Source organism: Pezoporus occidentalis, unplaced genomic scaffold (assembly GCF_034315485.1).
Source record: "Pezoporus occidentalis ecotype Australia unplaced genomic scaffold, CSIRO_AGI_Poc_V1 ctg565, whole genome shotgun sequence".
NCBI classification, from domain to species: Eukaryota; Metazoa; Chordata; class Aves; order Psittaciformes; family Psittacidae; genus Pezoporus; species Pezoporus occidentalis.
The window spans coordinates 1-12,199 of record NW_026915905.1 but is presented as its reverse complement, the minus strand read 5'-3'; positions in this window follow the sequence as shown (position 1 = coordinate 12,199).

The following is a 12,199-nucleotide window of genomic DNA, read 5'->3' as shown; positions in this document are numbered from 1 at the left end:
CGGATCGCATTTCGATCCTGCTCCAGCCGGCACCGAGAGATTCTCGGGGAGCCATCAACCGCGACCGACCTCCGCTGCTCACGACGGACCTCTGATACAGTAAGAAAGGTGCTTTTGATCTGGGTTACGGTACCGATTTCTAGTAAATGTATGGTATTGACCTTTGGTAAAGGTCTGGTAAAAGCCTGCCTGTTACACGCAGCAAAAAGCTGTGTGTGTGGCTGGGCTAGTAGTAAAGCCTGCCTGTTAGACGTGGAGAAAGCTGCGCTTGGTTGGGGCTAGAGAGCTCTCGGGGCAAAAGCCTAGGCGCCGTCCGTTAGACAGTAGCGACAGCTCTGCAGGTTCGGCAAACGTGGTTCGGTATTGGTATTTATGTTGCAGGAACAACATCGGTTTAAATAAGTGTTGTAACTTATTGGTGTAAAGGAAACCTGTTTTCCTTAGGATCTGTGGTACAAAAGGAAACTCCTTTGTACTCACAAGATGCCACCGATTCCCAAGTCCTCTCCACTAGGCTATCTGCTAAGCCATTGGAAGGAAGGGGGATTTGGGCAAAGTATGCAGAAAAGTAAATTGATTGATTATTGTAATGTTTGGTGGACACAGTATGAACTAGGGGATCAGGAAAAGTGGCCTGAAAATGGGACTCTGCAGTACAATACTATATTGCAGCTGATGTTGTTTTGTAAAAGGGAAGGAAAATGGGATGAGGTACCATATGTTTATCTGTTCTTTGCTTTAAGAAATAATGATGAGTGGCAAAAAAATAAAAAATAAATAATAAAATCCTGTGGAATAATGGATGTGAAGGTAAATGCTAATCAACAGTATAAGGGATGTGTTACCAAAAAGGTATATGCAATGCCTTGCTGTAGACAATAGTTTACAACACCAGAGGGACATTGAAAGTCTGTATTTAGTAGTGACCCCATCAGCCCCACCGGCTTCGAATGGAGGAAGGGGGGGGGAGAAGATGACAGTGAGGAAGAGAGTGATAGTGATCTTGAAAGCATGGGAAGTTGCCAGCGTAGGGAAGATCAGAGGGCAACCCTCTCCGCTACTCTGGTTTCACACAGAACTTGCTGGAGGGGAAATTGGGAAGGAAAAATGTGAATCCAGGTACCTAAAGCAGTGCTGGTGCCTTTAAGACAGGGGGCGGGAGCTGAGGGCCCGGTGTATGTTAAGGTACCCTTCTCGCCTGGAGATTTAGTCATCTGGAAGCAATCAGCAGGAATGTATAGAGAAAACCCTGATAAGTAGCCCATGTAATGAAAATGATTATGAAAACTCAAAATCCAATTGGGAGAAAAAGAAGTGAAGTTTTAATAGACACAGGGGCTACCTATTCAGTTTTAAATGATTTACACGGAGGTTAGGGGAAAGAACTACGACAATTGTGGGAGCCACAGGGAAGGAGGAAATACAGCCATTCTTGCAGCCCCTAGATCTGCGATTTAGAGGGAAGGAATTACCACATGAATTTCTATATGTAGCTGAATGCCCCATTCCCCTTTTAGGACTGGACTTATTGGCCAAATTGGATGCAATGATCATTTTTGAGAATGGTGAATTAATAGTGCAAATCCCTGAATCAAAAGCAGGGCAGATTTTGGTTCTTAAAGAAAAAGCCTATTGCTCAAATCCCAAAGGAGGTAGAAGAGGCTGTAATACCGGTAGTTTGGGAAACAGAAATCCTGGGAAAATCAAAAGCAACTCAACCAGTAATAGTGGAGCTAAAGGATGGGGTTAGGCCAGTAAGAATTAAACAGTATCCACTGAAGCTAGAAGCAAGATATGGGATTTTAAAAACAATTGAGAAATTTTTAAAATATTGAATTTTGGAAGAATGTGAATCAGAATATAACACTCCAATTTTTTTCAGTAAGAAAACCAAATGGTGAATATAGTTTAGTACAGGATCTGAGGGCAATAAATGAAATAACAAAAGACATCCACCCGGTGGTGGCAAACCCTTATACATTGCTAACATCTGTGAAGGAAAAATATAAATGGTTTACAGTAATTGATTTAAAGGATGCCTTCTTCTGCATTCCCCTTGACAAAAGTAGCAGGAAACTGTTTGCATTTGAATGGGAAAATCCACAGAATGGACGGAAAACACAATTGACAAGGACCAGACTTCCACAGGGATTCAAGAACAGTCCGACCCTATTTGGAAACCAATTGGCTAAGGAACTGGAGGCATGGACCACTCAAGGAAAGGTACAGGTACCGAGATCGCAATATCTCTTATTGCAATACATAGATGACATCTTTATTGCAACAGAACAAAAATCGTTATGCATAAAGGTGACTATTGAAATCTTAAACCAACTAGGCCTGAACGGGTATAAGGACTCAGAAGAAAAGGTGCAAACTGCATGCACGACTGTGTTGTACTTAGGATGTGAAATTTCACAAGGGCAGTGAAAGCTGGGAATAAATCGCATAGAGGCAATTTGTGCCATTCCAGAACTGTGCAACCTACATGAGTTAAGAACGTTTTTGGGTATGGCAGGGTGGTGCAGAGTATGGATAATGGACTATGGACTCATTGCTAAACCCCTGTATGAGGCCCAAAAAAATCACCTGTTTTTGTTTGGAACAAACCACAGAAAGAGGCCTTTAAGAAACTGAAAGAGGCGTTAATGAAATCTCCGGCTTTGGGACTCCCAGATCTGACAAAGGACTTTCAGTTATTCGTCCATGAGAGACAGAGATTAGCGCTGGGAGTGTTAACTCAGAAACTTGGGAGCTGGAAGAGACCAGTAGGATATTTCTCAAAACAGCTGGACCCGGTAAGCACGGGATGGCCTGCATGTTTGAGAGCAGTAGCAGTGACTATTGTTTTAATACAGGAGGCCAGAAAACTGACTTTGGGAAAACACATGGAAGTGTTTGTGCCACATATGGTGACAATCGTCTTGGAACAAAAAGGGGGGTACTGGTTATCCCCTAGCAGGAGGATGAAATATCAAGTAATTTTAACAGAACAAGATGATGTAAGCTTAAAGACTACTAACCTGTTAAACCCAACAGCCTTTCTAGGAATGGACCTAGAAGAAGGGACGCTTGAACACAACCGTATAGAGGTCATCGAGCATACATATGCAACTAGAACAGATTTAAAGGATGAACCTCTTGAACAACCTGACCGGGAACTTTTCACAGATGGTAGCAGCTTTGTGGAAAATGGAACACGATATGCAGGATATGCTGTAACAACACAGCAAAAGATAATTGAAGCAAAAGCGCTACTTCCTGGAAAATCAGCACAACGGGCTGAACTCATAGCTCTTATGAGAGCACTGGAACTGAGTAACAACAAAAAGGTAAATATCTGGACAGATTCAAAGTATGCGTTCGGCGTAGTACATATACATGGAGCATTATGGAAAGAAAGAGGGCTTCTATCTTCTCAAGGGACTAATATAAAATATCAAAAAGAAATTTTGGAATTAATAATTGCTGTGCAAAAGCCTAAACAGGTGGCCATCATGCATTGCAAAGCGCATCAAGGAGGAACTTCAAAGATATCTGAAGGAAATACATTGGCAGACTGGACAGCTCGACAGGTGGCCCGGAAGGTATGGAATATGATGGCACTGATACCTTTCAGGGTAAGCCCACTCCATACCTATCTCACAAGATCCAAACTATTCAAAGGAAGATGAGAGATTGGCAGGACTCTTAAAGGCTCAAAAGAATTCTGAAGAATGGTATACAACAGTAACTGGACAAATAATAGTGCCACCAGCTATAATGCGAAAAATTCTACAGATCGAACATCAGAAATGTCATTGGGGTGCAGAAGCATTGGTGACTTATTTAAAGCGAGGAATAATTTCCACACAGATGTTAGCCGTGACAAAATCAGTAGGGTCAAAATGTGAAATTTGTTTGAAAAACAACCCAATAATAAGGAAACAGGTTGAAATGGGAAGGATCAGAGTAGGGATGGAACCAAGAGATTATTGGCAAATTGATTTTGTGGAATTACCAAAGACACAAGGGTACAAATACTTATTAGTAGGGGTTGACAACTTTTCTGGATGGCCGGAGGCCCTTCCCTGTCGCACCAATCAGGCAAAAGAGACAGTAAAGTGGTTACTCCGAGAAATTATTCCACGATTTGGTGTTCCTTTAGGAATATCATCAGACAGAGGCCCACACTTTATTGCAACAATAGTACAGGAGGTAAGTAAACTACTAGGAATATCATGGATCTACATACTCCCTGGAGACCTCAATCTAGTAGGCAGGTGGTAAAGGTGAATCAGACAATAAAAAGGCAAATCAGTAAAATATGCCAAGAGGCCAAAATAAAGTGGCCACAGGCACTGCCCATAGCCTTGTTGCGAATCAGAATAAAACCTAGAAGTGGAATGTCAGTAATCCCCTATGAAATCCTCTATGGAAAACCATATGAGGCACCAGAACCTAATCCCAATACCCACATTAAAGGGAATCAGGACGTTTACAATTATGTGCTATCTCTAGGTAAAACCCTTACCAGACTGAGAAGCACCCTGGTGTGGAACAGGCCGTTGTCCTTGGAAAATCCAGTGCATGACATTCAGCCAGGAGATCAAGTATACATCCGAAATTGGAATGAGGAACCATTAAAAGAACGGTGGGATGGACCTCATCAAGTACTATTAACAAGGTTCACTGCAGTAAAGGTAGAAGGGGTGGATTCTTGGATACATCATACGCGGGTAAAAAGAGTTCCAAAAGTCTGGGAAACACAGATACTAGGCCCTACGAAACTGAAGCTGAAATGTAAATAAGACGTCTGGGTTTTGTTACAAAACTTTGATTGTCATTTGGTCATTAACACAATTGACATTTAGTCCTATCCCAGGAATTTCTCAGAAAAATGGTTTGACAAAACTTAAAACAAGATGCCATTCGTACAGCACGAACGTTTGGCCTCTGGTCCCACAGCCGAAGAGCCATGAGGGAAAGCTGGTGCTCAGAATCTTCAGCACACAGTCAGCTTTGCAACGGTGTCACCATCATTGCTGTCACTCCTCGTTTTCATACCTAAAAGTCCATTTCAATGCAACCTCTCCAGAGCTTGTTCTCTGCTGCCCAGGGGCACAGCGATTAGTGCACTAACGTCTGCCCACTGCTCCCAGAGTCGAAGAGCCAGGAGGTAAAGCATGTGCTGGGCATCTTCTGCACACAGTCAGCTTTGCAACGGTGTCACCATCATTGCTGTCGCTCCTCGGTTTCATACCCAGAAGTCCATTTGAATGCACCCTCCCCGGAGTTTGCTCTTGGCTGCCCAGCAGTACAGTGTGTAGAGCACGAACGTTTGGCCTCTGCTCCCACAGCCGAAGAGCCAGGAGGGAAAGCTGCTGCTCAGAATCTTCAGCAGATAGTCAGCTTTGCGACGGTGCCTCTATCATTGCTGTCGCTCCTCACTTTCATTCCTTGAAGTTCATTTGAATCCAACTTCTCTCCTGGTTGCTCTTGGCTGCCCAGCAGCACAGTCAGTAGAGCATGAACGTCTGGCATCTGCTCCCAGAGCCGAGGAGCCAGGAGGGCTCAGAAGATGCCCAGATGTGCTGGGCATCTTCAGCACACAGTCCGCTTTGCAACGCTGTCAACATCATTGGTGTCGCTCCTTGCTTTCATACCTAAAAGTCCATTTGAATGCAACCTTTCCAAAGCTTGCTCTCGGCTGCCCAGCAGCACTGCGATTAGTGCACGAACGTCTGGCCTCTGCTGCCACAGCCGAAGAGCCAGGAGGGAAAGCATGTGCTGGGTATCTTCAGCACAGTAAGCTTGGCAATGGTGTCACCACCATTGCTGTCGCTCCTCGGTTTCATACCTAAAAGTCCATTTGAATGCAACCTCTCCAAAGCTTGTTCTCGGCTGCCCAAGGACACAGTGATTAGTGCACGAACGTCTGGCCTCTGCTCCCACAGCCGAAGAGGCAGGATTGAAAGCATGTGCTGGGCATCTTCAGCACACAGTCAGCTTTGCAACGGTGTCACCATCATTGCTGTCACTCCTCGTTTTCATACCTAAAAGTCCATTTGAATGCAACCTCTCCAAAGCTTGTTCTCGGCTGCCCAGGGGCACAGGTATTAGTGCACGAACGTCTGGCCTCTGCTCCCAGAGCCAAAGAGCCAGGAGGTAAAGCATGTGCTGGGCATCTTCTGCACACAGTCAGCTTTGCAAGGGTGTCACCATCATTGCTGTCGCTCCTCGGTTTCATACCCAGAAGTCCATTTGAATGCAACCTCTCCACTGCTTGCTCTCGGCTGCCCAGCAGCACAGTGAGTAGAGCACGAACGTCTGGCCTCTGCTCCCCGAGCAGAAGAGCCAGGAGGGAAAGCATGTGCTGGGCATCTTCAGCACACAGTCAGCTTTGCAACGGTGCATCCCTCATTGCTATTGCTCCTCAGTTTCATACCTAAAAGTCCATTTGAATGCAACTTCTCCGGAGATGGCTCTCGGCTGCCCAGCAGCACAGCGAGTAGAGCACGAACGTCTGGCCTCTGCTCCCAGAGCCGAAGAGCCAGGAGGGAAAGCATGTGCTGGGCATCTTCAGCACACAGTCAGCTTTGCAACGGTGTCACCATCATTGCTGTCGCTCCTGGGTTTCATACCTAAAAGTCCATTTGAATGCAACTTCTCCGGAGTCTGCTCTCGGCTGCCCAGCAGCACAGTGAGTAGAGCACGAACGTCTGGCCTCTGCTCCCGCAGCCGAAGAGCCAGGAGAGTAAACTGGTGCTCAGAATCTTCAGCACACAGTCAGCTTTGCAAAGGTGCCTCCATCGTTGCTGTCGCTCCTCACTTTTATACCTAGAAGTCCATTTGAAGCCAAATACTCTGGTGGTTGCTCTCGGCTGCCCAGCAGCACAGTGAGTAGAGCAGGAACCTCTGGCCTCTGCTCCCAGAGCCGAAGAGGCAGGAGGGAAAGCATGTGCTGGGCACATTCAGTATACAGTCAGCTTTGCAACGGTGCATCCCTCATTGCTGTCGCTCCTCAGTTTCATACTTAAAAGTCCATTTGAATGCAACTTCTCCGGAGATGGCTCTCGGCTGCCGAGCAGCACAGCACAGCGGGTAGAGCACGAACATCTGGCCTCTGCTCGCAGAGCCGAAGAGCAAGCAGGGAAAGCATGTGCTGGGCATCTTCAGCACACAGTCAGCTTTGCAACGGTGCCTCCATCATTGCTGTCACTCCTTGGTTTCATACCTAAAAGTCCATTTGAATGCAACCTCTCCAAAGCTTGTTCTCGGCTGCCCAGGGGCACAGCGATTAGTGCACGAACGTCTGGCCTCTGCTCCCAGAGCCAAAGAGCCTGGAGGGAAAGCATTTGCTGGGCATCTTCAGCATACAGTCAGCTTTGCAACGGTGTCACCATCATTGCTGTCTCTCCTCGGTTTCATACCTAAAAGTGCGTTTGAATGCAACATCTCCGGAGCTTGCTCTCGGCGGCCCAGCAGCACAGTGAGTAGAGCACGAACGTTTGGCCGCTGCTCTCAGAGCCGAAGAGCCAGGAGGGAAAGCATGTGCTGGGCATATTCAGCATACAGTCAGCTTTGCAACGGTGCCTCAATCATTGCTGTCGCTCCTCGCTTTCATACCTAAAAGTCCATTTGAATGGAAGTTCTCTGGAGACGGCTCTCGGCTGCCCAGTGCGCAGAGAGTAGAGCACGAACGTCTGGCCTCTGCTTCCAGAGCCGAAGAGCCAGGAGGGAAAGCATGTGCTGGGCATCTTCAGCACACAGTCAGCTTTGCAACGGTGTCACCATCATTGCTGTCGCTCCACGGTTTCATACCTAAAAGTCCATTTGAATGCACTCTCTGCGGAGCTTGCTGTCGGCTGCCCAGCAGCACAGTGAGTAGAGCACGAACGTTTGGTCTCTGCTCACACAGCCGAAGAGCAAGCAGAGAAAGCTGGTGCTCAGAATCTTCAGCACACAGTCAGCTTTGCAACGGTGCCTCCATCATTGCTGTCGCTCCTCACTTTCATACCTAGACGTCCATTTGAATTCAACTTCTCTGCTGGTTGTTCTTGGCTGCCCAGCAGCACAGTGAGTAGAGCACGAACGTCTGGCCTCTGCTCCCGGAGCCGAAGAGCCAGGAGGGAAAGCATGTGCTAGGCATCTTCAGCACACAGTCAGCTTTGCAACGGTGTCACCACCATTGCTGTCGCTCCTCACTTTCATACCTAGAATTTCATTTGAATCCAACTTCTCTCCTGGTTGCTCTTGGCTGCCCAGCAGCACAGTCAGTAGAGCATGAACGTCTGGCCTCTGCTCCCAGAGCCGAGGAGCCAGGAGGGAAAGCATGTGCTGGGCATCTTCAGCACACCGTCCGCTTTGCAACGGTGTCACCATCATTGCTGTCGCTCCTCAGTTTCATGCCTAAAAGTGCATTTGAATGCAACCTCTCCGGAGCTTCCTCTCGGCTGCCCAAGGGCACAGCGATTAGTGCACAAACGTCTGGCCTCTGCTCGGAGAGCCGAGGAGGCAGGAGGGAAAGCATGTGCTGGGCATCTTCAGCACACAGTCAGCTTTGCACCGGTGTCACCATCATTGCTGTCGCTCCTCGGTTTCATACCTAAAAGTGCATTTGAATGTACCATCTCCGGAGCTTGCTCTCGGCTGCCCAGCAGCACAGTGAGTAGAGCACGAACGTTTGGCCTCTGGTCCCACAGCCGAAGAGCCAGGAGGGAAAGCTGCTGCTCAGAATCTTCAGCACATAGTCAGCTTTGCAACGGCACCTCCATCATTGCTGTCGCTTTTCACTTTCATACCTAGAAGTTCATTTGAATCCAACTTCTCTGCTGGTTGCAGTTGGCTGCCCAGCAGCACAGTGAGTAGAGCACGAACGTCTGGCCTCTGCTCCCACAGCCGAAGAGGCAGGAGGGAAAGCATGTGCTGGGCATCTTCAGCACACAGTCAGCTTTGCAACGGTGTCACCATCATTGCGGTTGCTCCTCGCTTTCATACCTAAAAGTCCATTTGAATGCACCCTCTCCGGAGTCTGCTCTCGGCTGCCCAGGGGCACAGCGATTAGAGCACGAACGTCTGGCCTCTGCTCCCCGAGCAGAAGAGCCAGGAGGGAAAGCATGTGCTGGGCATCTTCAGCACACAGTCAGCTTTGCAACGGTGTCACCATCATTGCTGTTGCTCCTCGGTTTCATACCTAAAAGTGCATTTGAATGCAACCTCTCCACTGCTTGCTCTCGGCTGCCCAGCAGCACAGTGAGTTGAGCACGAACGTCTGGCCTCTGCTCCCAGAGCCGAAGAGCCAGGAGGGAAAGCATGTGCTGGGCATATTCAGCACACAGTCAGCTTTGCAACGGTGTCACCATCATTGCTGTCGCTCCTCAGTCAGCTTTGCAACGGAGGGAAAGCATGCATCCCACACAGTCATTGCTATTGCTCCTCAGTTTCATACCTAAAATTTGAATCATTTGAATGCAACTGCTCTCGGCTGCCCAGCAGCACAGCGAGTAGAGCATGAACATCTGGCCTCTGCTCCCAGAGCCGAAGAGCCAGGAGGGAAAGCATGTGCTGGGCATCTTCAGCACACAGTCAGCTTTGCAACGGTGTCACCATCATTGCTGTCGCTCCTCGGTTTCATACCTAAAAGTCCATTTGAATGCAACTTCTCCGGCTGCCCAGCAGCACAGCGAGTAGAGCTCTCGGCTGCCCCAGCAGCACAGTGCTGGGCATCTTCAGCACACAGTCAGCTTTGCAACGGTGTCACCATCATTGCTGTCGCTCCTTGGTTTCATACCTAAAAGTCCATTTGAATGCAACTTCTCCGGAGTCTGCTCTCGGCTGCCTAGCAGCACAGTGAGTAGAGCACGAACGTCTGGCCTCTGCTCCCGCAGCCGAAGAGCCAGGAGAGTAAACTGGTGCTCAGAATCTTCAGCACACAGTCAGCTTTGCAAAGGTGCCTCCATCGTTGCTGTCGCTCCTCACTTTTATACCTAGAAGTCCATTTGAAGCCAAATACTCTGGTGGTTGCTCTCGGCTGCCCAGCAGCACAGTGAGTAGAGCAGGAACCTCTGGCCTCTGCTCCCAGAGCCGAAGAGGCAGGAGGGAAAGCATGTGCTGGGCACATTCAGTATACAGTCAGCTTTGCAACGGTGCATCCCTCATTGCTGTCGCTCCTCAGTTTCATACTTAAAAGTCCATTTGAATGCAACTTCTCCGGAGATGGCTCTCGGCTGCCGAGCAGCACAGCGGGTAGAGCACGAACATCTGGCCTCTGCTCGCAGAGCCGAAGAGCAAGCAGGGAAAGCATGTGCTGGGCATCTTCAGCACACAGTCAGCTTTGCAACGGTGCCTCCATCATTGCTGTCACTCCTTGGTTTCATACCTAAAAGTCCATTTGAATGCAACCTCTCCAAAGCTTGTTCTCGGCTGCCCAGGGGCACAGCGATTAGTGCACGAACGTCTGGCCTCTGCTCCCAGAGCCAAAGAGCCTGGAGGGAAAGCATTTGCTGGGCATCTTCAGCATACAGTCAGCTTTGCAACGGTGTCACCATCATTGCTGTCTCTCCTCGGTTTCATACCTAAAAGTGCGTTTGAATGCAACATCTCCGGAGCTTGCTCTCGGCGGCCCAGCAGCACAGTGAGTAGAGCACGAACGTTTGGCCGCTGCTCTCAGAGCCGAAGAGCCAGGAGGGAAAGCATGTGCTGGGCATATTCAGCATACAGTCAGCTTTGCAACGGTGCCTCAATCATTGCTGTCGCTCCTCGCTTTCATACCTAAAAGTCCATTTGAATGGAAGTTCTCTGGAGACGGCTCTCGGCTGCCCAGTGCGCAGAGAGTAGAGCACGAACGTCTGGCCTCTGCTTCCAGAGCCGAAGAGCCAGGAGGGAAAGCATGTGCTGGGCATCTTCAGCACACAGTCAGCTTTGCAACGGTGTCACCATCATTGCTGTCGCTCCACGGTTTCATACCTAAAAGTCCATTTGAATGCACTCTCTGCGGAGCTTGCTGTCGGCTGCCCAGCAGCACAGTGAGTAGAGCACGAACGTTTGGTCTCTGCTCACACAGCCGAAGAGCAAGCAGAGAAAGCTGGTGCTCAGAATCTTCAGCACACAGTCAGCTTTGCAACGGTGCCTCCATCATTGCTGTCGCTCCTCACTTTCATACCTAGACGTCCATTTGAATTCAACTTCTCTGCTGGTTGTTCTTGGCTGCCCAGCAGCACAGTGAGTAGAGCACGAACGTCTGGCCTCTGCTCCCGGAGCCGAAGAGCCAGGAGGGAAAGCATGTGCTAGGCATCTTCAGCACACAGTCAGCTTTGCAACGGTGTCACCACCATTGCTGTCGCTCCTCACTTTCATACCTAGAATTTCATTTGAATCCAACTTCTCTCCTGGTTGCTCTTGGCTGCCCAGCAGCACAGTCAGTAGAGCATGAACGTCTGGCCTCTGCTCCCAGAGCCGAGGAGCCAGGAGGGAAAGCATGTGCTGGGCATCTTCAGCACACCGTCCGCTTTGCAACGGTGTCACCATCATTGCTGTCGCTCCTCAGTTTCATGCCTAAAAGTGCATTTGAATGCAACCTCTCCGGAGCTTCCTCTCGGCTGCCCAAGGGCACAGCGATTAGTGCACAAACGTCTGGCCTCTGCTCGGAGAGCCGAGGAGGCAGGAGGGAAAGCATGTGCTGGGCATCTTCAGCACACAGTCAGCTTTGCACCGGTGTCACCATCATTGCTGTCGCTCCTCGGTTTCATACCTAAAAGTGCATTTGAATGTACCATCTCCGGAGCTTGCTCTCGGCTGCCCAGCAGCACAGTGAGTAGAGCACGAACGTTTGGCCTCTGGTCCCACAGCCGAAGAGCCAGGAGGGAAAGCTGCTGCTCAGAATCTTCAGCACATAGTCAGCTTTGCAACGGCACCTCCATCATTGCTGTCGCTTTTCACTTTCATACCTAGAAGTTCATTTGAATCCAACTTCTCTGCTGGTTGCAGTTGGCTGCCCAGCAGCACAGTGAGTAGAGCACGAACGTCTGGCCTCTGCTCCCACAGCCGAAGAGGCAGGAGGGAAAGCATGTGCTGGGCATCTTCAGCACACAGTCAGCTTTGCAACGGTGTCACCATCATTGCGGTTGCTCCTCGCTTTCATACCTAAAAGTCCATTTGAATGCACCCTCTCCGGAGTCTGCTCTCGGCTGCCCAGCAGCACAGCGATTAGAGCACGAAC